This window comes from Nyctereutes procyonoides, unplaced genomic scaffold (genome assembly GCF_905146905.1).
Source record: "Nyctereutes procyonoides isolate TBG_1078 unplaced genomic scaffold, NYPRO_anot_genome, whole genome shotgun sequence".
NCBI lineage: Eukaryota > Metazoa > Chordata > Mammalia > Carnivora > Canidae > Nyctereutes > Nyctereutes procyonoides.
The window spans coordinates 39055365-39082972 of NW_026575139.1; the positions used below are offsets into that span (position 1 = coordinate 39055365).

A 27608-nucleotide genomic window follows, 5' to 3' on the forward strand; every position below is an offset into this window, starting at 1 on the left:
AGGCGTCCCCGTCTCCGGTACTAAGGAAGAAGAGACACGGGCGGCTGCGGATCAGGGTGCGGGCGGTAGGTGTGTGTGTGTGGGGGGGGGGTGGGGGGGGATAAAGCGATCAGGCGCGCCGGGCGCCCGAGTGGGGCGGGGCTAACGGGGGGGTCCTTCCTGCTGGCCACGCCCCCTCAAATAGCACCTGGGGCGGAGGCTTCCGTCGCGCGGGTGCCGTTCAGTCTCTGGTCGTTACGTGGAGGCCAGTGAGCACAGGAAAAAAAACCTCCAAAAAAAAAAAAAGAAAAAGAAAAGAAAAGAAAGAAAGAAAAAGAAAAAAGCCTCCAAACTGATTTGTGTAGTCTCAAGGTGAAATTTGTTGTGCCAGGTGTTTTGCCTATGGTTTATGCTTCACAGGAAATACAACAGGCGTTCTTTTCTTACCTGTGCGAACTGAAGCTCCGAGGAACTTCGTGTGTGGTCACTGCGCTTAAAGTTTTCATTTTAATCCAAGGGAAAGCAGTGAAAGGAGTACCTACGGATCTATGGAGGAGGAGACAGGGTGGTTTAAGGAAGGAACACCGAACCGAGGGTTTCTGTTTACTCTGAAACTGAGGAGCTGTGCCCTCCGAGAAAAGTTAGTTGACCTTTCTGTGCCAGTATGGGCACAAAACCGGAATTATTATAATATGGACTGTTTACAAGTTCGTCATTTCACTGCTCCACTTTCCTTCCGCTGAAATTGCCCGTGGAAACGGGGGTTAGTCGGATAGGTTACCCCCTTGTCTCTGAAACTGCAGGAAGAGGAAGGGACCTGCTCATCCCCAGTACGTCTACCTGACCGGTGTGGATAAGTTCTTTCTATAGTAAGAGTTAAGGCTGTACAAGGCAAAAGGTTAGTGTCATTCACTGTAGAATTTACCGATCAGTGATCTTGAAAGCAAGTTGCCAGAGGTAAGAGGGTGACGTTGGAATTGTGACAAGGAAGGCAGAGTGGGAAAGGATGAAGCATTTTGCTTAACAGGGTGAAAGTAGATGAACCCTTCACTCGGGTTCAAATTCTGTTTTCTTCTACCACCTTCTGTCAAGATTCTAATACTTCTTGTCCATTTTCTTATCTGTCAACTTATGCTTCACAAGGTGGGTTTTTTTTTGGGGGGGGGTTGTTTAATTTTATTTATTCATTCATGAGAGACACAGAGGGAGAGAGAGAAGCAGGCTCCATGCAGGGAACCCGACGCGGGACTCGATCCCAGGTCTCCAGGATCACGCCCTGGGCCGAAGGCGGCGCTAAACCGCTGAGCCACCCAGGGATCCCAAGGATAATCATTTTAAAGAAGCCCAACTTGGGGTACCTAAGTGGCACAGTTGGTTAAACGTCTGACTCTTGGTTTCACCTCAGGTCATGATCTCAGAGTCATGAGATCAAGACCTGCCTCAGGCTCCATGCTCAGTGTGGCGTCCACTTAAGACTCCCTCCCTCTCCCTCTCCTCTCCCTCTAGAGTCCCCCTCTCAAAATAAACAAATGTAAGTCTTTAAAAAGAAAGACAGAAAGAAAAGAATAAAGGAAGAGAGGGAGGGATGAAGAGAGGGAGAGTCCAACTCTTCCAGCAGCTTGGTATAATGGACCAGAGTTAAGTCCTAGCTCTATTAGCCAACTGATCTCAGGTAACTCCATTAAACTCGGGCCTCAGTTTACAGGCACTAATAATCAAAACTAGGTTGAACTGGGATCTTCATCCTTTGAGCTAACACTCCATTGTCTCCTCTGCTCTCCCTGCTTCTTTTTTCCCAAACTGGGCATTCCTATTCTTCTAACTGTTCTTCGTTTCATAGTTTTCAGGCCACTTATGAGTCCATTTACCCACTTCTGGAATTTTCCTATTTTGTTAACGTGGCCCATACATTATACAACATCCAATATATGTATGAAAAGTTCATAGTATGACAAGGCTCAACTCTCTTGCTCCAGCTACTGTGACTGATTAGTTTGTAACAGTGAGTTTCTGTATTTTATTTTCGGTCACATCATACAATTGATTCAGTTCTCTCTCACCTTGGAAATGAAAACCTAACGTATACTGAAATGTGGAGCTTTATACCTCTTTCTATTAGATTTAATTTGGCTAGTTTTGGTCCATCTTTCCAGTCTTTCCATATCATTAAAAACAAAAATCCAGGTCTTTTTTAATCAAAAGTCTGGCATTAAACATATTAGATATAGTGCCGCCCACAAGTTTGAGAAGCATACTCTCAAGTTTTTCATTCCTTTATTTATTGAGGGTATATTATATGTCAGATTCAGATACTATAAGAAAAGGAAATAATGGTCTCTACTCACAGACTATACCAGGGAGATGGACATATAAAGTGGTAAGTACTATTCTGGAAATATAGAGAAAGTATTAAAGGAGAATAGAGGAAGGGAACCAATCAATTGCCAACAGAATATTTGTAGCTGCTTCAGGGAGGTATCCATTCATCCATTCTTGAATTCAGGCTGCTGCTTTGTTAGGCACTGGAAGTACAAATATAAAACAAAATTACTAGCTTCAGGAGCTTATAGTCACGTTTACAGACAAACTTTTAAAACTGTTGATAAAAGCTAATGCTTGAATATGGTACTTTAAAGGCAGAGACTGGGGCTTAACTTGAAATTTTTACAAGGAAGGTGGAACACAACACATGACCTATCTAAAAACCCAGTGGCAGGGGGATCCCTGGGTGGCGCAGTGGTTTGGCGCCTGCCTTTGGCCCAGGGCGCGATCCTGGAGACCCGGGATCGAATCCCACATCGGGCTCCCGATGCATGGAGCCTGCTTCTCTCTCTGCCTCTCTCTCTCTCTCTCTGTCTCTCTCTCTCTGTGACTATCATAAAAAAAAAAAAAAAAAAAGAAAGAAACCCAGTGGCAGTTTTCCAGTTGAGCAACAGAAGGGGCATTCTAGGTCAAGACAAGTCATCAAGACAACTGCATGTGGCAAGAGTTTATAAGATATTTGGTAAGGCTAGAGGGGTCGCTTTCAACTGGCAAGAAGTGGTGGGTCTAAGTCATTAGGCCCCTTACTGATATGCTGGGGAGTTTGGACTTTATGCTGTAATTATTTGTCACCATTCAAAATATGTTAAGCAAGGGAAAGACGATACCAAATTTGTGTTCAGTTTGATCAATTTGTGTTCACTTCTTTTTTTTCTATATGAGCTGGGAACTCAATGCAGGGCTAGATCTTAGGACCCTGGATCATGACCTGAGCTGAAATCATGAGTGAGACGCTCAACTGACAGAGCCACCCTGGTGCTCCTGTGTTCACTTCTTTTAAAGTGGGACAGACCAGGGTGAAATGGAAGGGATTGAGATTGGTGGTGAGAAACCAATTTACAAGGTATTGTGAGTCCATGAGAGAAATGATGACTGTTAATTAAGAAATAATAATATACATGCAATAAATTACCTTTAAAATGTTCCCCATGTGGGAGAAGACAAAAGTTTATGTTTACTAACAATAAAAACGTAATAAGGCATTGATCATAATTTAGAGCTCTTTTTTTCAGACACTATGTTAGAAAAATATTTAATGTCTGATATAATCAACTGAAGTTACATGGTCAGAAGGGCTTTATAGTTCTAATTATATTAGTGCCTCCGAATTAGGTTTTTCTAATGTACAAGACTTAATCAGAATTACAGCTGTTGGGGGTGCCTGGGTGGCTCAGTCAGTTAAGCATCTGCCTTCGGCTCAGGTCATGATCTAGGGTCCTGGGATGGAGCCCCAGAGCCCCATGTCAGTTTCTCTGCTCAGTGGGGAGCCTGCTTCTTCCTCTGCTTGCCACTCCCCCATCTTGTGCTCTGTCAAATAAATAAATAAAATCTTAAAAAAAAAAAAAGAATTGCAGCTGTCATAAGGTACCTTTATTTTTCAATTACTTCTGCAGGTTATGTCAGCAAAATGGGGATAATAACTAGCTCTTGAATCCACATTGATAAACCATTCACTCTTAGTCATCAAAATCCTCATCAAAGCTAACAATTACCTAGTTCAGGAATAACTCACCTTTTTTTTTTTTTTTTTTTAAATAACTCACCTTCTTTAACTCAAGAGACCAATGTTGGGTCCAGAGTGGCTGGGAAGGTGACCTAATCTTAGGTTTCTTGAATGCACTGTAAAAACTCTTCAGTGTAGGGCAACCCAGGTGGCTCAGTAGTTTAGCGCCGCCTTCAGCCCAGGGCTTGATCCTGGAGACCTGGGATCAAGTCTCGCATTGGGCTCCCTGCATGGAGCCTGCTTCTCCCTCTGCCTGTGTCTCTACCCCCCCCCCCGCCCCGGTCTCTCATGAATAAATAAATAAAATCTTTAAAAAATATATACTCTTCAGTGTGATTGATGAAGTTTTCATTAGAACCAGTGACTCCAGTTGTTGCCTTTATAGCTAGAGAGTTAGGAGTTGCCTAGCCCCTCATTCAATCTTTTCCTATCCTAATCAGTTGCAAAGTTTTATAATATAGTATAAACTTTATTCCATTCCTATTTTGCAATCAGGATTATAACAATATCTGCTTAATTGGTCTCTGTCCTCTCCACAGTTGTCTGTATTGCAGGCGGAGCAAGCACTCTAAAATGCAAATACAATCATAACACTCTTTGCTTGCAATCTTTCAATGATGTTCTGCAGTTTTTGGATAAAGCAGAAGCTGTATCAAACTATATCCAACTACCTGCCAGTAGTTTTCCAAACATATCTTGCTGCTTCACCCTTCCCATATTGTGCCTAGAATGCCTTCCTTATCTAGCATCTTTGGTCTTTGTCTTTCCAAACTTTGGTGAAGTATCACCTACTCTGCAAAGCTTTCCCTGACCCCTGATTTCTCAGTCTGTCTAGATCTTCTTTTTTATCTGGGCCTCCATGGCATTCTGTGCACATTATAGCACATTAAAATATTTTTGTTTGTTTAGCTTGCTGTTGTGTCCCTAGTACCTAACAGAGCATCTGGCTATAGTAGGTTCTGAATAAATAATTAATAAGTAACTAAGACTTATTACTAAAAGTCCCTTATTTACTGCGCCTTCATTCTGAGAGCAAGGATTTTGCAGACCAGTATCTAGTTAACACTGAGTATGGAGTAGGCTCTGGTAGTTTGGTGGGGGGGGGGGTTGTTTGTTTGTTTAGAGGGGGGAAAGAGAGAGAGGGTGGGAGTGCAGAGGGTGTGGGAGAGAGAATCTTGAGCAGACTCTATGCTGGGTGCAGAGCTTGATTCCACGACCCTGACATCATGATCTGAGCCAAAATCAAGAGTTGGACAGTAAACTGACTGAGCCACCCAGTTGTCCCAACTTTGGTAGTTTTTTGAATGGATGACAATGGCATGGAAAGATGACCACCTAAACAGCTCCCAGCTCACCTTGTAGCCAGTTGGCAAGGGAAATTTGAAATTGCTTTAGATTTTGTACGTAGCTATCCATCTTGCATGATTGACCACAATGGTGCTTTTGGAGCTGACCTCTCAATGAATATTTCATGCCATGTTTCATGAATGCTCATGACACATTGTAATAAAGCTTCAAAAAATGAACCAGAGTTCACAATGAGCTGACTATGGTGGTGTGTCCCCTTTTGGGAAAGAGAAGTAATTCACTAGAATTCCTAGATTCCTAGAATACTACCAGGAACTGTTGTAAGGTCAGGGCATATTTGAGTTGATTTATCGCACTCTTCATTTTTGTAGAGCTACATAATGAAAATTTATTGCTAACTATGAGGTATGGCAGGATCTATCAATTACAGAATCCATTCTCACAGAATAAACTTGTAAAGGCAGAGAAAATTGACTAAAATAGTTAATAAAGTTTTTTTAAAAAAATATTTATTTCTTTATTCATGAGAGACACAGACTGAGAGAGAGAGAAGCAGAGACACAGGCAAAGGGAGAAGCAGGCTCCTCGCAGGGAGCCCGATGCGGGACTCAGTCCTGGATCCCGGGATCACAACCTGAGCCGAAGGCAGACGCTCAACCACTGAGCCACCCAGGCGTCCCATAATAAAGGTTTTAATGACCATACATTGGGCATATATTTGTTTGCTGAACTAGCATCCTATTTTATTAATATTCTATAAATTATCTCATGCCTAGCCTACACATGGAAGAACAGAAATAGAAGTTTTCTGGTTTCCTCATATTTTATACCTCATTCAGTGTTAGGGTTGGAAAGAGCCTAATGACTTGGAGTTTTTTGTATTGTTGCTAAAATGAGAGAATGAAACTTTTCTTTTTCTTTTTTTTTTTCTCATTTTTCCCTGTTAGTTTCTAACAGAAAAGTTTGATATTTTATTCTGAGAATATAGAATACACAGAAATGATTGGACATAGACCTGATTTTTTAAAAATTGGTTTACAATAGAATGACTTAACAGTGTCTATTTGTTACAGTTATGTTACTCTAAGTACTTGTTTACATTCAAGGCGGGATGAAAGGAACATTATTCCTTAAGTAACTGATCATGCATAATAGCATTATGGTTTTGTTTAGGCATCAGTAAGAATTAATAATGCTGATTAAAGAGCTATTTGGGGGGAACTTTTGATAAATTATACATTTTTATTATAGAAAAGTCCTCTTTTATTAACAATAGCTATGATTTTTTGATTATCTACTGTATGCAGGCACAGTGCTAAATCCGTTACCTCATTTGATCCTCACAAATCCTCATTAGTCAACAAATGAAAAATAATTCTTGCTCAGAGAGGTTAAGTAACTTGTATACGTTCATTCAACTTGTATGTGACAAAACCTAGAATTGCTTTTTCTATTGCCCCACACTGCCTTTGAGAAAGATGACAGCTAAATTATAAATGTGGACATCAGGCATGCCTAAAGGGAAAAAAATCCAGAGCCAAAACATTTAAATAAATGTGACAAGATGAATCTAAAATTAAACAGTGCATTGAAGGGTGTGATTTGTTCAGCTACAGAGAAACTATTCCCAGACAGTCTAGATTATGTCTCTCTAATCAATATGCTCGGCGAGGGAAAGATATTCCGTTTTTTGAAAAAGATCCCACACATTTTAGCTGAAAATAGTTAGTCATTTCATAACCAAAGGGGGAGAGTAATCCTTTAACGTCCATATGGCATACGTTTTCATGAGCTTATTTTTGCATTCCCTTCAGTTCCTTAAACCCCAGCCCAACAGGATCACTTGGCAAAGAGAAGAAACACTACCATGTGTGTTCTATCAGGACACGCGCAGAGCTTCTCTTATCCAGGTCCTTATCTGACAGAGCTTATTTTGCCATCTGGGCTTATTGCTTGAAGTTATAAGTTCAAACAACAGAAACAATAACTGGAAATTTTATATGAAGCAATTATTGTTAAAATATTTGAGATGTGATCGTTGTATTGTGGTTATGCTATTAACAAAAGAATTCTCTTGTGGACTTGTGTGATTAAATATTTATGGATAAAATTATATGATGCCTGAGATTTGCTACAAAGTAATATGAGGAAGGGCAGATTTAATTTATGGATGGGGCGGATAGGCCATGGGTTGATGGTTTTGGGGCCTGTCTAATGGCTATTTGGGTTTCTTTTTAACATTGCTTTATCTACTTTTGCATATTAAAAAGTAAATTTTTTTTAAAAAAAACCAAAAAAATACAAAATTAAATCACATCTTGGGACATATATTCGTTTTATGATAGTTCTTACCTTCAAGTACACCATTGAGGGTATACATACAGTTCTCAAAGTATGTACTGAGAGGGTTGTTTATTGTCCATAGGCATCAGTGCATACAGATAGTATTTACATCAGGATAACATTTTTATTCTCATTTTGGCATTTGATACTTTGATGTAATTTTTCTCACTGGGTGACCCTAAAGTAGCATCATTCTTCTCATTATTTACTGGGAGGTTTATTGTGGTGGTCATCATTGTCATTGTTATTGTTTTGTGGCAATGTTGTTTTGTAGTGGCAACAACTTGGGGGTGTGTGAGTACATTTTTTGTGGCATGTGGCAGGTATATGTCCTGTCAAAGTTGTATATGGCTTGGAAATATTTATGATGCACTGATCTAGTGAGTGGGTCTAATTATAATGTCTTTATTCTCACCAATCACCAAGAAATCACTTAATCCTCCACCAAAAAAAAAAAAAAAAATTGGCAAAGCCTAGCTTCACACCCCTAGAGGAAATGATACACCAGACTGTCTGAAGTTGTCAATAGGCATATTGATAGCACAGAGAGAAAAGTGTCAGTTTATTATGCTGTGTCATTCAGAGGCAAAAGTGGAAGTAAAGGCCAAGTGACATGTCACCTATACTTATATTTTTTAAAAAGTTAAAACCAAACCGACAAAAGCTAAGTGACATATATCCATCAATTGGTGAGTAGATAAGCAAAGTATGGTACTGTGATACAATGGAGTATACTCAGCAATAAAAAGGAATAAAGTACTGGGATGCCTGGGTAGCTCAGTGGTTGAGTGTCTGGTTTTGGCTCAGGGCCTGGTCCTTGGGTATGGGGGATCAAACCCCACATGGGGCTCCTCCCTCGGGGAGCCTGCTTCTCCCTCTGCCTATGTCTCTGCCTCTCTCTCTGTGTCTCTCATGAATAAATAAACAAAATATTTTTTAAAAAGGAATAAAGTACTGATACATACTACAACATGCATAAAATTAAAAAATTTAAAATGTTGCAGACTCTTTGGTGGACAAGGAAAAGAAATCTCCTCCAGGGATGTAACCTCCACATCTTGAGCAGCTTGAATACCAAGTACCAGGCTGTCTTAAGCTTCCAAGGGCCTGGTCATCACTGCCAAAGCCTTCTGTAAACTGCCCCAGCCACCTACTCTGGAGTCCTTCCCAGGGCCTCAGGGCCCAACCAAAGGCCGAGTGTCCTCATCTGCCATTTGATATGTTCTCTAAAAACCATCATGTTTTTATGTTTGATATGTTCTTATCATTTCTTTTCTATGTTATTGGAACTGCTTCTTTACTAATTTTCCTGCCTTAAATATTGTTCTGTCCCTTCACATTTCCTACTTAGTTTTATTTCTTCACACTGCTGCCCAGGAGATTTTTCTAAACCCCAACTCTGATCATATCTTCTTGCTTAAAACCCATAATCATTAGGATGAATTCCAGATTAGTTAGTATGGCAGACAAAATCCCTTAGTACTTGATCCCTGCTCATCTTTCCCTAGCTTTGTCATTCCACCATTCCTAACTTAGAACTATGTCAACCATACTGAACTATGAGCAGTTCCCTAAATGTGTTGTGTTTTTTCCATTCACTGCTATGACTTTGTACACTGCTCCCTCTCTGGACTGCCTTCATCCTTCAGGATTTAGTTCAGACAGTCCCTTTGCCAGGGATTCTTCCCTGGCCTTCCAAGTTATACTAGGTACCCCTTCTTTGGGCTCGTTTAGTCTTTGGTTAGTATCAAAGTATTACATTGTCTTTTTCTTGCTTAACTACCTTTGGATTGCAAAATCTTTGCCTCTGAGGATGGTGTTTTATTTATTTATTTTTTTATGATAGTCACAGAGAGAGAGAGAGGCTCAGAGACATAGGCAGAGGGAGAAGCAGGCTCCATGCACCGGGAGCCCGACGTGGGACTCGATCCCGGGTCTCCAGGATTGCGCCCTGGGCCAAAGGCAGGCGCCAAACCGCTGCGCCACCCAGGGATCCCAGAGGATGGTGTTTTAACTTTGTATTCCCAGAGCTGAACATACAAAGTATTCACTAGATGGATTTAAAAAAAAAAAATCAATGATGCATAGGATAATGAAGGAAGGAAGGATATAATGAATGAATAAAATAGAGACTGTAATTTTTTCCCTTAATTTTTAAAAGATCGACAAGACAAGCCAACTTACTGTCAGAGGAGAGGTCCAGACTTGTTGCTCTAAAGGACTACTGTGTAGTAGTACATAAAATGTCTACAGAGACGAAAATTGCATGAAGGTTTAACCTAGTAAACTCAAAGAGAGCAAGTTCCGTTGATTGTTTATTTGTCCTGAACTTTAATGTGACTTTATTGTTTATAAAAAACAGACAGCATATAGTTTCAGATTTCCCAGACATAATTACTTTGATTTGGGGATTATTACTTCCTCTTGCATATGAGAAAACGAAATCAGTAAGAAAACTAACAAGAAATGGGTCATTTCAGGGGTACCTGGCTGACTTAGTTGGTGGAGCATAAAACTCTTGATCTCTAGGATTCTAAGTTTGAGCCCCACGTTGGATGTAGAGATTACTTAAAGATAAATAAATAAATATTTAAAAAAAGAAGTGGGTTATTTCAATGGGTTTTATGTTGATGAATGCTACTTCTTTGTTCTTTCTTTCTTTCTTTCTTTCTTTCTTTTCTTTCTTTCTTTCTTTCTTTCTTTCTTTCTTTCTTTCTTTTCTTTCTTTCTTTCTTTCTTTCTTTTCTTTCTTTCTTTCTTTCTTTCTTTCTTTCTTTCTTTCTTTCTTTCTTTCTTTCTTTCTTTCTTTCTTTCTTTCTTTCTTTCTTTCTTAAAATGCTACCCACTTCTTCCTGGCTGGAGTCTTCTTTTGCACTTTCCCATCAATGTACACCACTGTGCAGTGGTGACATCCTGGGGTAGCACTTCTTTCCAATTATATCAGTTAATTATGATTCAGTGTTTGTTTCTAGTTTGGTAAACAGGACATGAAAAAGTGTCAAACTAAAGTTGGCAGATGTTTTCCTTTGACATAAAAAACAATGTTTCTTCCTCCAAGTATAATTTAATTTTTTTGGAAAACTTCAAACATGTTTTGTAGTTTTAAATAATATTCAAGCATTTTAAGTACATAGGATAAAAACACTTTTTATTAAGTTTGTGGTGAAACATTCATATTGCATAAAAGTATATCAATTAAAATGTGCCTTCTCCCCCCACCACACACACAGTGTTTTACACAAATGTGATCATTGTTCCTAAAAGTATTTTTTCACTTAAAATACTTTGGATGTCTAAGTCTGTATATATACTCTCGCCTCTCTTTAGTAGCTATAGTTTTAACAATGTTCCATGGATTTTTTTTTTAACAGAGTCCTTTTGGTAAACCTAGGTTATTTTTAGTTTTCTACTATTATCCAAAGCTACAGTGAACATCCTTGAAAAAAATACATATAATCTTTGGTACTTGGGCAAATGTATCTAGAGGATCAATTCTTAGAAGTGGAACTGCTAGGTCAAAGAATATAAATATATGTATATTCTTTACCTATAATGCAGCTCCCAAATTTGTACTTGATTTACATTCCCCCCAACAGTAAATTAGAGGACTCATTTCTTCACTTCCTCAAGCACAGGGTATCGTCATTCATTCTGTTCTTTGCTCATTTGATAGCTGGAAAAGTTATTGCGTTATTATTTTAGTGTAACTTTCTGTAACTATAAGTGGGGCTAAATACCTTTACATGGGGTTATTTTAGATTGCTTATATTCTTTGTCCATTATTCCATAGAGTTGATTGCCTTTTTATTAGTGGCAACACTGGAATTCCTGTATAGGAAAAGCTTAAGATAAGCAACTTTGTTGGAAAGATTAAATAAAGCTAAGGGCCTTGCTTTGAAATAGTGATTGCACACTGCTTTACCTAAGGTTGTAGAAAAAGTTGTCCTTATCAAAGACTAGAGGGCAAGCAATGGAAATAGGCTCCCCGTCTTCCAGTCCCTCCTTGATTTCATCTGCTTTTATTTTTATAACAGTTCTTCGTTTATTAAATAAGTCTTTTATGTCATATTTGTTGGGAATATTCTTCCTCGTTCTTCTTTCAACTCTATTAGAATAATGTTTACCCTTTAGAATTTAAATTTTTTATAGGAAATATTTTATCATTTATTTATGGCTTCTGAAATAGCTGTCATATTTAGAAAACACTTCTAAGATGCAAGACTACAAAAAATTTTACCTTTTTTTTCTGGTACATTTATGGTGTCATATATTTATGGTTTTTTTTTTAAGATTTTATTTATTTATTCATGAGAGACACAGAGAGAGAGAGAGACAGAGACACAGGCAGAGGGAGAAGCAGGCCCCATGCAGGGAGCCCGACGTGGGACTCGATCCCGGGTCTCCAGGATGAGGCCCTGGATTGAAGGCAGGCGCTCAACCGCTGAGCCACCCGGGCTGCCCTGGTGTCATATATTTATGTCATATATTTAAATTTCTGATCTACCTGAGATATATTTTTGGCAAGAAAGAATACAGAAATCCAGCTTTTAAAAAAATTTAGTTGTTCATCTCATATAGTTATGATTCTTAAAAATGTTACTTCTAGATTTCAGTCAAGATCTAACTAGAGGAAAATAAACACATGGGCTTCCTTTTGCTGTAATTTCTCAGAACTTGTTCCTATTGCTTTGCGATATTTCAATGAAGACATTCTTTTCCCAGTGTTTATTCTGGTTCAAAAACCATCTTTTTTTAAAAATTTTATTTATTTTTTCATGAGAGACACACACAGAGAGAGAGGCAGAGACACAGGCAGAGGGAGAAGCTTCCTGCAGGGAGCCCCACGTGGGACTCAATCCCAGGACTCCCGGATCATGCCCTGGGCCTAAGACAGGCGCTAAACTGCTGAGCCACCCAGGGATCCCCTGGTTCAGAATATATCTTTTTTAAAAAAATATTTTATTTATTTATTCATGAGACACAGAGAAAGAGGGAAACAGAGACATCGGCAGAGAGAGAAGCAGGCTCCATGCAGGGAGCCCGATATGGGACTTGATCCCCGGACTCCAGGATCACACCCTGGGCTAAAGGCAGACACTCAACCACTGAGCCACCCAGGTGTCCCCAGAATATATCTTAATGCAAATTAAATGCTGTTAAAATAAAGTGATCTCAGGAGAGAACAAAATATAAATGGTTAGATAAATAATACAATTAATTTGATGTAAGTTGACTTTATTGTCACCAAAACAATTCTTTGAGAGTAATTTCTATTATTTTTTGTTTTCTATTGAGCAAACTTGCCTCAAAGAATGTATTATCTAATTGTTAAGGTAATATCATATATATATACATATATATATATATAAATATATAGGTGATTTATTGTTTTCTGTTTTAAAATTTTAAAGAATGTTTATTAAGCTTACTGTTCTTAAAGGCAAAGAATATGTTTTATTCAACATCATTCTAATACAGAATAAATAATTTTTGAATAAACAGATGCATGCCAAACTGTATAGTGTATATCTTAAGAGGTATATTGGTGAGCATTAAAATTTGAGATACACTTTTTATAAAGGGAAGTAGATTTCATCCTGTGATTGGGGATTTTATTCTATAGGTTTTTTTCTTCTTGTATTAAGGAAGAAAAAGAAACCCAAGTCATATGTGTGTCCAGAGTTTATATGCTGAGCCTATTTTTTAAATTTTTTTAAAGGTTTAAAAAAAATTTTTTTTAAAGATTTTATTTATTTATTCATGAGAGAGAGAGGCAGAGACACAGGAGAGAGAGAGAGAGAGAGAGAGAGAGCCACCCGGGCTGCCTGAGGTCCTAAAATTTTACCCAACTCCTCTGGCCCTCTCCCAGACTGGAAAGATGGGGCAAATCCATGACTTGGTTTTTAGGATGCTTCATCCATACCACTTCGATTTTAAGCCATGTATAACCCTGGGGAAAGCATGACTTGGTGATCTTCTATTCTGAGACTTGGGGCAGGAAATTGGTTGATTGATGTCATTTTTATATTTCCTTTTTCATCCACACACATAGTAAATGGAACTTCTTTTTTTCTCTTTTTTTAAGTGCATGAATTTAATAAGTGCTTAATTTAGTTTGATCATGCGGGTAGGCTTGGGAAACTACAACAAACTGTAATTTTTTGTGTGTGTCAGCCTACAGAAGTCATTCTGAACAAAAACAACCTTATCTTCAGCAAAATGTAGGCAGTAATTAACGTGAAGATGGGAGCTTTTTTCTTAAATTATTAAAAGAGTTTCTGTGATTTTCCTTACCATTGCAGCACTGGACTGGGAGAACAATGTGGTGAGATTTTCAAGTTCTCAGTTCCTGGAAGGAAAAAAAGAAAAAGCTTCTCAAAGACTCACAAAAAAGTCATTCTCATTAAGTGTCAACAATTGTTTATATGTTGACATGTTTGTTGATTGTTATGTACATATGTAAAATATGTATTTTTCTTTATTTAAAAAATGTCTTTTCTTACCATTTCTTCTCTATTATTATTTTTATTTTTAATTTTTATTTATTTATGATAGTCACACAGAGAGAGAGAGAGAGAGAGAGAGGCAGAGGGAGAAGCAGGCTCCACGTACCGGGAGCCCGACGTGGGATTCGATCCCGGGTCTCTAGGATCATGCCCTGGGCCAAAGGCAGGTGCCAAACCGCTGCGCCACCCAGGGATCCCCCATTTCTTCTCTATTATTATACAATAAAGAGGTACTGTTCTATTGTTAATTATCACCCCCAGGTTTTTTCTTTTTAATGTCTTTTGTATTTTCATTTTTACTTTATTTTTTTTTAAGATTTTATTTATTAATTCATGAGAAACAGAGAAAGAGAGGGGCAGAGACACAGGCAGAGGGAGAAGCAGGGTCCATGCAGGGAACCTGATGTGGGACTCGATCCTGGGTTTCCAGGATCATGCCCTGGGCTGAAGGCGGCGCTAAACCGCTGAGCCACCCAGGCTGCCCCATATTTTTATTTTTAATTACAAAATTAATATGTGCTTTAAATAAAATATTCAAACAATGCAGAAATGCACAAAGAAAATTTAAATCCTTTCCTTCACCCAGTCTATTCCTTGGAAGAAGTAGGTACTGGTTAAGTAGTAGGGTGTTCTTTCAGATATTTTTCTGGATGTAAACATATTTTTTTCAGGAGCCAGTTTGTACTGTAGAGAAGCAACAACATTACTTTTTTTTTTTTTTTGAATTCCATACTTGTAAGGAAGTTGCAATAGTACAAAAACTTTTCTTTGCTCAGATTCTCCAATTATTAGCATTTTAACATTATAGTTTTCTTTATGATTCTCTCTCTGTGTGTATACATACATACAATTTTTTCTGAACCATTTGAAAGTAGGTTGCACTCATGATGCTCCCTTTCCCTTAAATACTTCAGTGAGTGTTTCCTAAGGACATTCTCCTTTATAACCATAGGGCATGTATCAAAATCAGGAAATTAACATTGATAAAATGTACTATTATCCACTCCATAGCCTTTATTCTATTTCTCTCATTGTCCCATGAATATTACTTTTTAAATCTATCCTATTTTTCAAAAGTATATCGACAGATATGTGCCTTAAATTTTTTTGTACAATTGTCCAAATGAATGAACTGGTTAACTAACCAGAGTTGATAAAGGCACTTCTACCTTATCTTCACTCTCCCCCCTCCATCCCAAACACACACCTGTCCTTCTCCCTCTTCCCCTTTCTGACTGGCAAAATCCAACTCTATAGTTATACCATCAAAACCTCCTATTTCACGTTTTTACCAACCCAACCACTATTGTGTTTTGCTTTGTTTGTGTGCCCTTAGCCTTTCTGCACAAAAGTTTCTCATTATACCATCACAGTTTAGATTTCTATCTGCTAGTTATACTGTTTTAAGGTCAATGGAAATCAGGGGCCCTCCAGCACCTGGGCTAGAACTCAGAACAAAAAGCATCTTCAACAAATGCTGGTTTGATTCTATGTCATCTATAAGTCTTTTCTTCTCATGGATGGGTATCAACAAAATGAATGAAATACTAATTGCCTTCTTGTACATTGCATTCTTTTTCTTATCTGACCTAAAGTGTGTCATATTGAAGAAAGGGGGAAAAATGTTCTAATATAAGCACTTCCATGAACAGAAAACTACAAATAACATTGCTGACAGAAAGAGCACCTAAATAAATGCAAAGACATTCTGTATTCATGTAGTGAAAGACTTAATATTAATATGGCAATACTACCCAAAGCTAACTACAGATTCAACACAATCTCATCAAAATTTCAACAGTGCTTTTTTGTTTGTTTGTTTGTTTGTTTGCAGAAATGGAAAAAATAGTCCCCATATCCATATGGAATTGCAAGAGGCCCTGAATAGCCAAAACAAATCTGAAAAAGAACAAGGTTGGAGTATTCCTGATTTCAAAACTTATTACAAAGCTATAATAATCAAAATAGTGTTATAATTGCATAAGGATAGATATATAGGGGCACCTGCGTGTCCTAGTGGTTGAGTGTCTGCCTTTTGGCTCAGGGCATGATCTGGGGATCCTGGAATGGAGTCCTGCATTGGGCTCCCCACAGAGAGCTTGTTTCTACCTCTGCCTATGTCTCTGCCTCTCTCTGGGTCTCTCATGAATAAATAAATAAAATATATTTTTTTAGGGCAGCCCAGGAGGCTCAGCGGTTTAACTCTGCCTTCAGCCCAGGGTCTGATCCTGGAGACCCGGATTGAGTCCAGCTTCGGGCTCCCTGCATGGAGCCTGCTTCTCCCTCTGCCTGTGTCTCTGCCTCTCTCTTTCTCTCTCTCTCTGTGTCTCTCATGAATAAATAAATAAAACCTTTTTAAAAAAATATATATATATATATATATATATTTAAAGGACAGATATATAGACCAATGAGATAGAAATGATTGCTTGGAAATAAAACCCATTTATGTATGGCCAATTGATTTTTTAAAATTGTAGTGAAATGTGTCATCTTAACTATTTTTAAGTGTACAGTTAGTTCAGTGACATTAAGTCATTCACATTGTGCAACCACCACCACCATCCATCTTCAGAACTCTTTTGATGTCACAAATTGAAACTCTGTACCCATAAATGTAATATGCCAATTGATTTTTTAAAGTAATTGTCAGATTTTAATTTTTTTTTAAAGATTTATGTATTTATTTATAATAGACAGAGAGAGAGAGAGAGAGAGGCAGAGTCACAGGCAGAGGGAGAGGCAGGCTCCATGCCGGGAGCCCAACGCAGAACTCGATCCCGGTACTCCAGGATCGCGCCCTGGGCCAAAGGCAGACGCTAAACCGCTGAGCCACCCAGGGATCCCCTCAGATTTTCATTATTTAGTTATTTATTTGAGAAAGAGAGAGAGAGAGAGAGGAAGGGGAGGGACAGAGTGAGATAGAATCATAAGCAGACTCTACTAAGTACAGAGCCTAACATGGGGCTTGATCTCATGACCCTGAGATCATGACCTGAGGCAAAATTTCAAGTCTAAAAGCTCAACTGACTGAGCCACACAGTTGTGCCTGCCAATAGATTTATGACAAAAGCGCCAATTCTATTCAATGGGGAAAGAATAGATTCTTCTGCAAATGGTTCTGGGACAAGTGGATTTCTACATGTGGAAGAATGAGGTTTGACCATCATACTTCACACCATATACAAAAAGTAACTCACTATAGGTCAACAAACTAAATATTAAGGCAAAAACCCATAAAAATGTTAGAAGAATACACAGAGGTGAATCTTCATGACCTTGGATTTGGCAATGGATTCTTAATATAAGACCAAAAGCACAAGCAACAACAACAACAAATCAGATAAATTGGATTTCATCAAAATTAAAAACTTTCATGCATCAAAAGACATTATCAAGAAAATGAAAAGATAACCTAAAGAATGAGAGAAAATATTTGCAAATCACCTAATGGGAGTTTAATATCTAGAAAATACACGGAACTCCTAAAACTTAATAAAATGGACAACCTAATATAAAATTGGACAAAGGATGGCCTCTGGCTGGCTCAGTCAGTGGGGTGTGTGACTCTTGATTTCAGGGTTGTGAGTTCAAGCCCCATGTTGGGTGTAGAGATTACTTAAAAAATAAAATTGGGAGCACCTGGGTGGGTCAACAATTAAGTGGTAAAGCATCTGGCTTCTGCTCAGGTCATGATCCTGGATCCCTGAATGGAGCCCTGCATCAGGCTTCCTGCTCAGCGGGGAGTCTGCTTCTCCCTTTAACCCTCCCCCCTCTCATGCTCCTTTTCTCTCACTTTCTTTCTCTCAAATAAATAAATAAAATCTTAAAAAAATAATATTGGGCAAAGGATTGAATAGGCATTACTCCAAAGAAAGTTCACAAATGGTCAGTAAGCACGTGAAAAATTGTCAACAGCATCAATCATTAAGGAAATGCAGGTCAAAACTACAGTGAGATGCTACTCCATGCTTACTACAATGGTTATAATTTAAAAAACTGGAAAATAAAAAGTATTGTTGAGGATCATCATGTATTGTTAGTGGGAATATAAAATGTTGCATCCTCTGTGAAAAACATTTCGGCAGTTCCTTGAAAAGGTAAACACAGACCCAGAAATTCCACTTGTAGGTATATACTCAAAAGAAGTGAAAAGTGATTTACACGAATACTTACATGTTACTGTTTATTACAGCATTATTCCCTATAGCCAAAAGGTGGAAATTACCCATGTGTCTATCAAGAGATGAATGGGTAGGGATGCCTGGGTGGTTCAGTCCGTTAAGTGGTTAAGCATTTGCCTTCAGCTCAAGTCATGATCCTACATGTTAGGTTTTTTGGTAACTAAATGGAAATGAGACCGCCAAGGCAAGCGAGGGTCCAAGAACAGATTTTATTGCAGGCACCCTCGGGCGAGGTTCCACGACTCACGGAGGGGAAGAGTGAGTCGGGGAAGTCGCGCCAAGACAAGGTGGCAGGGGGTTTACATAACGTTGTAAGGCAGAACGGTTTCCTATTGGTCGGCTCATATGCAAAGGAAGGATTGCAATCCAACCAGTCAGAGTGACCCTCACTATGCAAAGGAAGGATTGCAGTTCGGTCAGTCAAAGGTGACTTCCTCCTCTGGGGTTTGAAGGGCATTGGGTCCGGTTGGGTAAGTCCAAAGGAGAGGTCTAAGGGTCTGCGTCAAGCTGTCAGCAGGTCATTGGTCCATTGGCGTCCCAGGTGGAGGTGGTGACAGGAACCTCAGCCATTTGGGGTATCCGCCATCTTGAGGAGTTTCTCTTCCTACCTGGCCCCAACACTACAGTCCCAGATTGAGCCCATGTTGGACTCAGTGGGATTGCCTGCTTCTCCCTCACCCTCAGCTCCTCCCCATTCATTCACTCTCTCTAAAATATTTTTTTTTTAAATGAGATGAGTGGTTAAACAAAATGTGATATATACATACAATGGAAATTGATTTTAGCCATAAAAAGAAATTAAATTGGTACATGCTGCAACATGGATGAACCTTGAAAACATACTAAGTGAAGGAAGCCAGTTACAAAAGGACAGATACTGTATGATTCCACTTGCATAAAGTATCTAGAATAGGCAAATTCATAGAGGCAGAAAGTACCTTAGAGGTTACCTGGGACTGGGGGGAGGGAGAACAAGGAGTTATTGCTTACAATGCTTATAGAGTTTCTGTTAGGAGTGATAAAAAAGAAAAAAAAAAACCAGTGGTAATGGTTGCACAATTAACACCATTGGTTTTTATACTTAAAATGATTAAAATGGCATATTTTATTTTATATATATATTATCACAGCAAAAAAGAAACTATGTGAACCCACCTCATTCTGAGCCCCATATTGTTATTAGAGACTAGTTACTTTCAGAGAGAGTGAGGGGAGAGACAAGAATATAAATTCAGAACCAAGATGAGGAAGAAGGTCTTTATAAAGCTTGGAATCTAAAACTCTGGGTTTTCAATTTCAGTCTGCCTCAAATTGGCCAGAATTCGATGCTTTGTCCTTACCCACAGAGATGCTCATTCCTTCAGTCTGAAGTTGGGCAGGGACACTGATATTAATAGGCTCCAGGAGGGGAGTATGAGGCAAAAACTGCAAAGAATTTGGCTTCTGCTACTGCCTGGAGAGCCCCTGACTGCAAGATTCCATCAGATCTTTGCCCTTTTAAAGCCAAGGTTAGATTCCTGCTGGGCTCACAGCAAGGGCTCAGGACTTCCGTCTGCACCCTGCCCTGGGGCCAATCAGAGGGTCAGTATTCTGCTGACTCAGCACCAGGTCACAGTGACTCAGCACCGGGGCTCAGCTGTTCCTCCGGATTTGATCTTGTCGCCCAGTTCCAACCTTGCTCCCATTTTCTATCCCAGTTTTGATAATTGGGTTTTTGTTTTGTCACCAAACCCCTGTCCTTTTGTCACTAGTTTTGTCAGGGGAGACTGTCCCTGAATCTTGGTCTGAGGACAAAGGTTTCCTGACTTGGCTCAGTTTTTTTAAAGTTAAATTTAATTTTTTTAATTATTGAAAGCACTCACCTTCAGCCCTTTGTAAACTTAAGTCTATTCCTCAATCTCTCCCCATTCCCAATCCCTCCAATTTGCATGCTTCCCATTTAAATTCCCTTTCTTCTCCATCTGATCTCTTTGGTGCCATTCTTAGGCCCTCACTTCTGACTCCATTTACCTCTCCGCGAATATCCATCCCACAGGTCTAGCCCAACAAGCTACAGTCCAGCTGTGGAAGTGCATCTTCAAGTGCACTGGCGCCCAGCCCCAGCCTCTTTTCTAGGACTTGACCTCACGGGATTCCCCTGTCCTGCAGATTCCCGTTGGAATATCTATTACCTCCACTGTTTCCTGCGGCCCACTGAGGAGAAGGGAAAGGGAACTAATGGTTATGTGCCTCTTTAATGTTTTTTGTTTTGCTTTAAAGATTTTATTTATTTACTCATGAGAGACACAGAGAGAGAGGCAGAGACATAGGCAGAGGGAGAAGCAGGCTCCATGCAGGGAGCCTGATGTGGGACTTGATCCCGGGACTCCAGGATCACACCCCAGGCTGAAGGCAGATGCTCAACCGCTAAGCCACCCAGGCATTCCCTCTTCAATGTTTTGAATGCTGCAGTAGCTACTTGGTAAATGGTATTTAATGTAATATATCATTTTAACTTCTTCTAGGCAGGGTGGCGGAGATTAGAGTATATATGGCACAGAGAGGTAAGGTAACTTGCCCAAATGGAATGCAGCTGGCAGATGGCAAGACTAGGAAGTAAACTGCACTGGTTTTACCATGCAGGTGTGGACCACTGTGGGGATTGGGGGGGTGGGGGTACGATTGGGAATAGCACAGGAGGTTTCAGATTTCCACTGCTCTCTTTCTCTCTCAGCTCACTCTACTATGGCAGGTGGTGTTGGAGGGCACCAGTCACCTCTCCTGGTTTCTTGAGTATTTGCAGCGTGTTCCAGTACCAGCATGAATTATTTTTCCTATGCACTTTATGGTCTTCTTTATTGCTAATTCCCTCAGTGGCTGAAAAAATTAAAAGTATGTATTTTAGGTGGCATATTCATAGTCACTAAACTCCTAAAAGCACTGAAGTAACTAAAAAAAAAGCTAGGAAGTATACAGTGATAACTTAAAGTCTATAACTATTGACCGGCAAATTAGACCTGCATTGATCTCATTGTCAACAGAAACCCACTTCTCAGCTCCTCAAATACATATAGAGCAAGAAAGAAACCCCAAATTGAATTCCTCAGTTGTCCTATTTAGGGGGTACTCTGAAGGTAACTGCCTCATTGCCAAAATGCCCAAAGCATAGCTGAACTTTTTGAAATTTTCTATAGGGAATGAATTCTGATGATCCTTTTAACTCTTCACATTTGTTTAGCCCCATACAAAATTTTCCCAGATCACTTTATGGAGAGGGCAAATGCAATTTCCATTCCAGCAGAATTGAAAGACCTATATGTCACTATTTAAGGAGGCAAATTTCAGTTCCAAACATAATTTAGTCAATTTCTATTACGAAAACTCAAATAATTTTGGATACCTAAGCACTAAAACTGGGAATAATTTTTTTTAATTCTTCTTTTTATCTCCCAAGACCAGGCAGTTACCATATTCAGCTGCTCTTTCCCTTTCTCCAACCACTTGCTCAGAATGCTTCTCTCTTACCTTGAAAGTAAGGCCAACTTCCTTGGCTCAGCATTCACAGCAGTCACAATCTGGTCTCCACTGATTGCCTTATTTCCCATGACTCTCCCCTACAAGTTATGGTGTCAGAACATGCACACTCTCACTCCTATGCGGTTCATTCCATTCCCCCAAACTGAATGCCCCACTCTTGTAACCCTGAGTCCTTATGTTCCTGTTGTCCTAGCTCAAGTCCCACTTTGTGGAAAATTTCCGCATCACATTAGCACACAGTTCTCTCTGCTTTCTTTCTTTCTCCTTTGTCACATAAATCACATAAAACTCTACTTAGTGCAGTGATCCTGAAACCTCCCAAGTGCTCAGCAGACTGGACGAGAGGATGGTCTCTGGAACCAGAGTACCTGAGCTGGTATCCCAGCTCTGCTGCTTGCTTGCTGTGTGCCCTTTGACAACTTACTTCTCTGAACTTCTGTTTCCTCATTCGTGAAATAAGGGCGATAACTGTATCTCATAGGGTTGTTACATATAAAGTTATTTATCCTTTTATGCAGATATTCTAGCTATTTAACCTAATGTTTGCTTTTTTGAAGTTAAGTGTTGGCTACTTAGGCCATTCATCCCAACTACCTAAGTTGTTCTGGTTGGGTACAAAGATATACTATGGAGGAATACCTGACAGAGAAAAGCATCATCTTGCAAATGTAAGTTGTAGGACAGTGTGGGTTGAAAAAAGCCCAGAAGGAGAGAAAACAATGCTTGGCCCTGGAATAGAGGTGGGAAAAGGGGGAGCATGGGGGAATGTCCGCAATGCTCCTGGTGGAAAGAGATTTTTGGATCCTTACAGAGGGCAGAGTTGAGAGGATTTTGGCCAGTGGATTGTAGGCCGAGTTCATTTCCTTTGGCAATGGAGTGTCTTTGGCCACTTGGAGCAGCCCCCTGATTCTAGAACACTGGAGAAGCTAGTGCAGCACTCAGGGCCTACGAAGTAGGATGGATGGGTTGTTCATGATTGGCTTAAGGCTCAAGGGGGCAAAGGAGGGGGGACTGCCATTTTCCTTTGGGGATGCCCAGTCCTGCTCACTGGTCTTGGACAGGAGACAAAGTTCCCATCTAGTAATGCAGACTGAATTTGACTAGTGCACAAAGTGATGGTGTTACTGGTGTGCATGCGCACTTGTGAGTGTGTGTGTGTGACTGGATTGATAGAGGGTTGTATGTGACAGGCTGTGTGTTTGTGGAGGGCATTCATGCTGGGGAATGAGTTATAAGCGGGAGGAATGCAGGTCAGAGGTCCCCACTGGTGGAGGTGATTGGCTAAGGTTGCAGAACAGCTCCAGCTAGGGAAATTCCGTGTTGAGGGGAAGATAGACTGATGGATATGCATTGGGAGGGCACAGGCTGGGTGAGGTTGTGTTAGTTTTCTAGTGCTGTGTAACATATTATCACAAATTTAGTGGTTTAATACAATACCTGTTCATTAGTTCCCAGTTCTGTAGGTCAGAAGTCCAGGCTCAGAGTGGCTGTGTTCTCCACTCAGGCTATCAGAAGGCTAAAATCAAGATGTCAGCTGGGCCGAGACCTTTTCTGGAGGCTCGTCTTCTCTTTTGGCTTCCATAATTGTTGGGAGAATACAGTTCTTTGTGGTTGTAGAACTGAGACCCCCCCTTTTCTTGCTAGCTGTTGGCAGGGGGCACTCTCAGCAACTAGAGAGCACCCTAGTTACTTGCCACATGGCCCCCTCCATCTGCCCAGTCATGCTTTACATTGCTGACTTCCGGACTTAACTTTTTGACCCAGATTTAAAGGACTCATGTGATTAGATGGGGCCTACCTGATTTTAAAGTAAACAGATTTGGGTGTCTTAATTACATTTGCAAAATCACTTTACAGAAGCACTCAAATTAGGGTTTGATTGAATATCTGGGAGAAGGTGTTTGCATATCAGGGGGCCAAGAATCTTTGGTACTATCTTAGAGTTTTTCTTTTCACAGGGGTATATAGGCTGGAGGGATATATGCAGGAAGATACAGTCTGGCGGGGAAAGATGCAAGCTAGGGTGTATTCAGACAGGGAGGGATTCAGGCTGGGGTGACTACAGCTGGGGAGTTATATGGATTAGTAGGGGGAATATGTTTGGGGTATATACATTGAGGAAGATATGGCCTGGAAAGTGATAGAGGCAAAGTGGGATGTGGGTGGCAGGCTTAGAACTTGAGCACCTGGGATGCCTGGGTGGCTCAGCGGTTGAGCGTCTGCCTTTGGCCCAGGGCGTGATCCTGGAGACCCGTGATCGAGTCCCACGTCAGGCTTCCTGCATGGAGCCTGCTTCTCTCTCTGCCTGTGTCTCTGCCTCTCTCTCTCTCTCTCTCTGTCTCTCATGACTAAATAAATGAATAAAATCTAAAAAAAAAAAAAAAAAGAACCTGGGCACCTAAGACATGGCTATTCTGAATCCGAGTGCTATGCCAGAGGTGTGCCCAGGTGTGATTGGGCACTTGAAGAAGGGCACTCAGCCCAGCCTAGGCTGTCAGGACAGTTTCCTTGAGGTGATGGTGAAGGTGAGTCCTGAAGATGAATAAGCATCCTTAGCCAGCCAAAGAAAGGTGAGACAAGTGTTCAAGTCAGATAAAAGAACATGAGCCCAGGGCACAGAGGAGGCATCAAAGTAGATTATGATGCTTAGCTGTAAAGCCAAATTTTTGATGAAGCCATTAAATATGTTCTCTCCCCCTGAAACAGGATAATGCCACTGAAGACAGCCCTCTGCAGGAGAGGAAGAGCCTGGGACTACAAATCCAGAGGCATGGGTTCCCTTGTGGGCTTTACAGTCTCTAGGAGTTTATGTCTCAGTTAATGAATAAGGAAATTGGAGCAGAGATACACCTCCATAACTATGAAGTGTTTCGAGATCCCTAAATAAGATAAATATATTGAATGTCTGTAATACTCCAGACACTGTTACAGTCCAAACCTATTTTCAGCGATGTAAGCAATGTAATTGGTTCTAGTTAAGTGAATTTTCATAAAATGCTAAATCAGTTAAACAACAGAATAATCTCAGCAATTAAAAATGTTTTCTGACTATTTAAGAATGTTTCTGGGACGCCTGGGTGTCTCAGCAGTTGAGTGTCTGCCTTTGGCTCAGGGTGTGATCCTGGAGTCCTGGGATGGAGTCCCACATTGGGCTTCCTGCATGGAGCCTGCTTCTCCCTCTGCCTATGTCTCTGCCTCTCTCTCTGTGTTATGTCTCTCATGAATAAATAAATAAAATCTTTAAAAAAAAGAAAATGCTACAGAATTATGCCAAAACTACCACTCTAAAATCTATCCCCAGAAAATTATTCTTTTCATCATAAACTTGAAATTTGAAGAAAGGGATATCAATCGGTTTGCTTCTGCTCTCAGCAAGTTCCTCCAGGGAAAAAAATCCATTAGCCATCAACTCAGGAAATACCTTCTTTTATACCTGAAAATCAATACCTCATCAACTGAATCTGCACTATGTTTCACCTGAAACATATTTATTGACCATGTAATGGGTGTTAAGGACACTGTGCTAAATATTTTCCATATTATCTCATTTAATCCTCCCAACAAGTCTAGGATATCAGAACTATTACTGTCTTGATTTAAAGCTAAAGACATGGGCAGCCTGGGTGGCTCAGCGGTTTAGCGCCGCCTATAGCCCAGGGCGTGATCCTGGAGACCCGGGATTGAGTCCCACATCGGGCTCCCTGCATTGAGCCTGCTTCTCCTTCTGCCTGTGTCTCTGCCTCTCTCTCTCTCCTCTCTGTGTTTCTCATGAACAAATAAATAAAATCTTAAAAAAAAAATAAAGCTAAAGGCACATGCCTAAGCACTTAGATTCTAGAACATGTTTGCTTTTTTATCCTAGAGGGGCCAAGAATCTCCAGGCAATCTAGGCAGGAAGTTCTCTTTCCTTCTGCAAGGCACAGGCTCAGAGGCAGACAGAGTCTACTATTAGGGAGATCCACTTTGTGAAAAAGTACCACCTGTGTACTCGTTGGCCTGAAGAGTCATCGGCTTTTTGGGGGAGAAGGTCTATCTCATATCCCGTCCTTAAATATGCCACTGTTCTGCTTCAACCAGGGATGCTGTTAAAAATACTTAGAATGGGGGCACCTGGCTGCTCAGTCAATAGAGCATGTGACTCTTGGTTTCAAGGTTGTGTGTTCGAGCCCCACATTGGATGTAGAGATTACTTAAAAATAAAATCTTTAAAAAATATTTTATTTATTTATTTGAGAGACAGAGCAAGTGAGGGAGCACACATGCCTGAGAGGCAGAGGGAGAGGGAGAAGCAGACTCCCCGCTGAGCAGAGACACCCCTCCCTCACACAGGCCTCAATCCGGCAGGATCATGACCCTAGCTGAAGGCAGATGCTTAACAGACTGAGCCACCTAGGTGCCCCTAAAAATAAAATCTTAAAAAATAATACTTAAGATGGCATGAGCACTAAACTAGCCAATCACAGGAGACCTCCAACTGTGCCAGACATCAGTGGGCCCCCCTTTCCTTGGGATGATGGGAAGCTGGTGAGGGAGTTGAGGCTGGAAGAAGATGGCACTGAGAGGACTTAGAGTAACAGCTTGAAATAATGGATTTACACCAAGTGATATGGAAATGCTTCATAATTTTAACAACTAGTGTGTATGAAGTAAAGCTCCACCCTGAACCAACTGCACTGAGCTTTCTAGAGGAAGGGCTCTTCTCAGATATATCACATCCAGTCCTCAAAGTTTTTCTACCTTCAAGGTTGTTCCTGAAGAAAGCTGGAAGAAGTAAAGAAGGAATCTGAGTCTCCTCTTTATCCCTTAACTTGACTGCTTTGTCGCTCATTTCTCCAGTCAAAAGTCTACCTCTGGGCCTGGAGGCAGAAGTGGAAAAAGAAGAAGAGGGCAGAGGTTACCATCTTTGTCTTGGTTTCTTTCCCTGTGATGGGGAAAATGTTTCTAGCTCCTAATATTTTTATGTTTCGTATCTTTATCATCTGCTTAAGATGCCCTTCATGTCTGCCACATTTCCTTCTCCTAGGTAGGAGGAGAGGGAGAAGAGGTGAAACTAATTGCTTATATTTGTGCCTTGGGCAAAAGAATGGACCTATAAAAGTGCTTATGAATGAATAATGCATTGTACCACGTGGAATTGGGTCATAGTCCTTAAGGCTGCCTCACACGCAGAAACACAGTGGAATTCAAGACTCTGAAATAAAAAAAGATTGGACCAAAGTTCTCAGGCTGGCATCTTTGAGAGAGGGAACAATGTCCACAATGGAAAAGACATTAATTTTCAAAAGCAGCAGTATAGAATATGGGAAGCAAGAAGAATGAGGAAAGAAAACCAGAAAAATAGAATTTACAGGAAAATTGGAGTCTGACAGAAGAAAAAAGTTTTTTTCTTTTGATGAACCAAGCAGAATCTGATCTGAGTGAAAAGTGCTCATCCATGTGAGATGACTGTTGAGAACAATGTCATAAAATGAACATCAGCTGGCCATGGTAAGTGCCTTAAAATGGTTTTTACAAAGAGAGAAATGGAAGGAAAACAAAACATGTCACGATGCCTGAAAACCACTTATAGAAAGCTCCTAAGAGCAAAAAGAAAAAAGAAAGAACATTACATGATCATCCCATTTATCTTTTTACTGGGAGCTTTTTGGAGACAAAGTCATTTCTTCTTTTGTGGTGATGTCTCACACTTTTGGACCAGTCCAAAAGTAAGTCATTTTCTCTGTATGA

At 40.2% G+C, this 27608-nt stretch overlaps 1 protein-coding gene and 1 long non-coding RNA gene across 4 annotated transcripts in view; one reads left to right on the forward strand and one right to left on the reverse strand.

Annotated features, from left to right (window-relative positions):
- ARMH4 (armadillo like helical domain containing 4) overlaps positions 1-27608 on the forward strand; it is a 195055-nt gene that overhangs the window by 35466 nt on the left and 131981 nt on the right. The window contains exon 1 of one of the 3 annotated variants that reach the window (XM_055303869.1): positions 279-877. The exons of 1 other annotated variant lie outside the window; for it this stretch is intronic. The gene's annotated coding sequence lies outside the window, so the exon portion shown is untranslated. Of the gene's footprint in view, positions 1-278; positions 878-998; positions 1008-27608 lie in introns of those variants that run through there. One more of the 3 variants, XM_055303870.1, reaches the window with a different exon arrangement.
- On the reverse strand, positions 2205-19837 carry LOC129496003 (uncharacterized). Its single transcript, XR_008661647.1, has 3 exons — positions 19706-19837; positions 13970-14024; positions 2205-2501 (listed from the first exon to the last, which is right to left on the reverse strand). It is a non-coding gene; the product is annotated as an uncharacterized LOC129496003 (long non-coding RNA).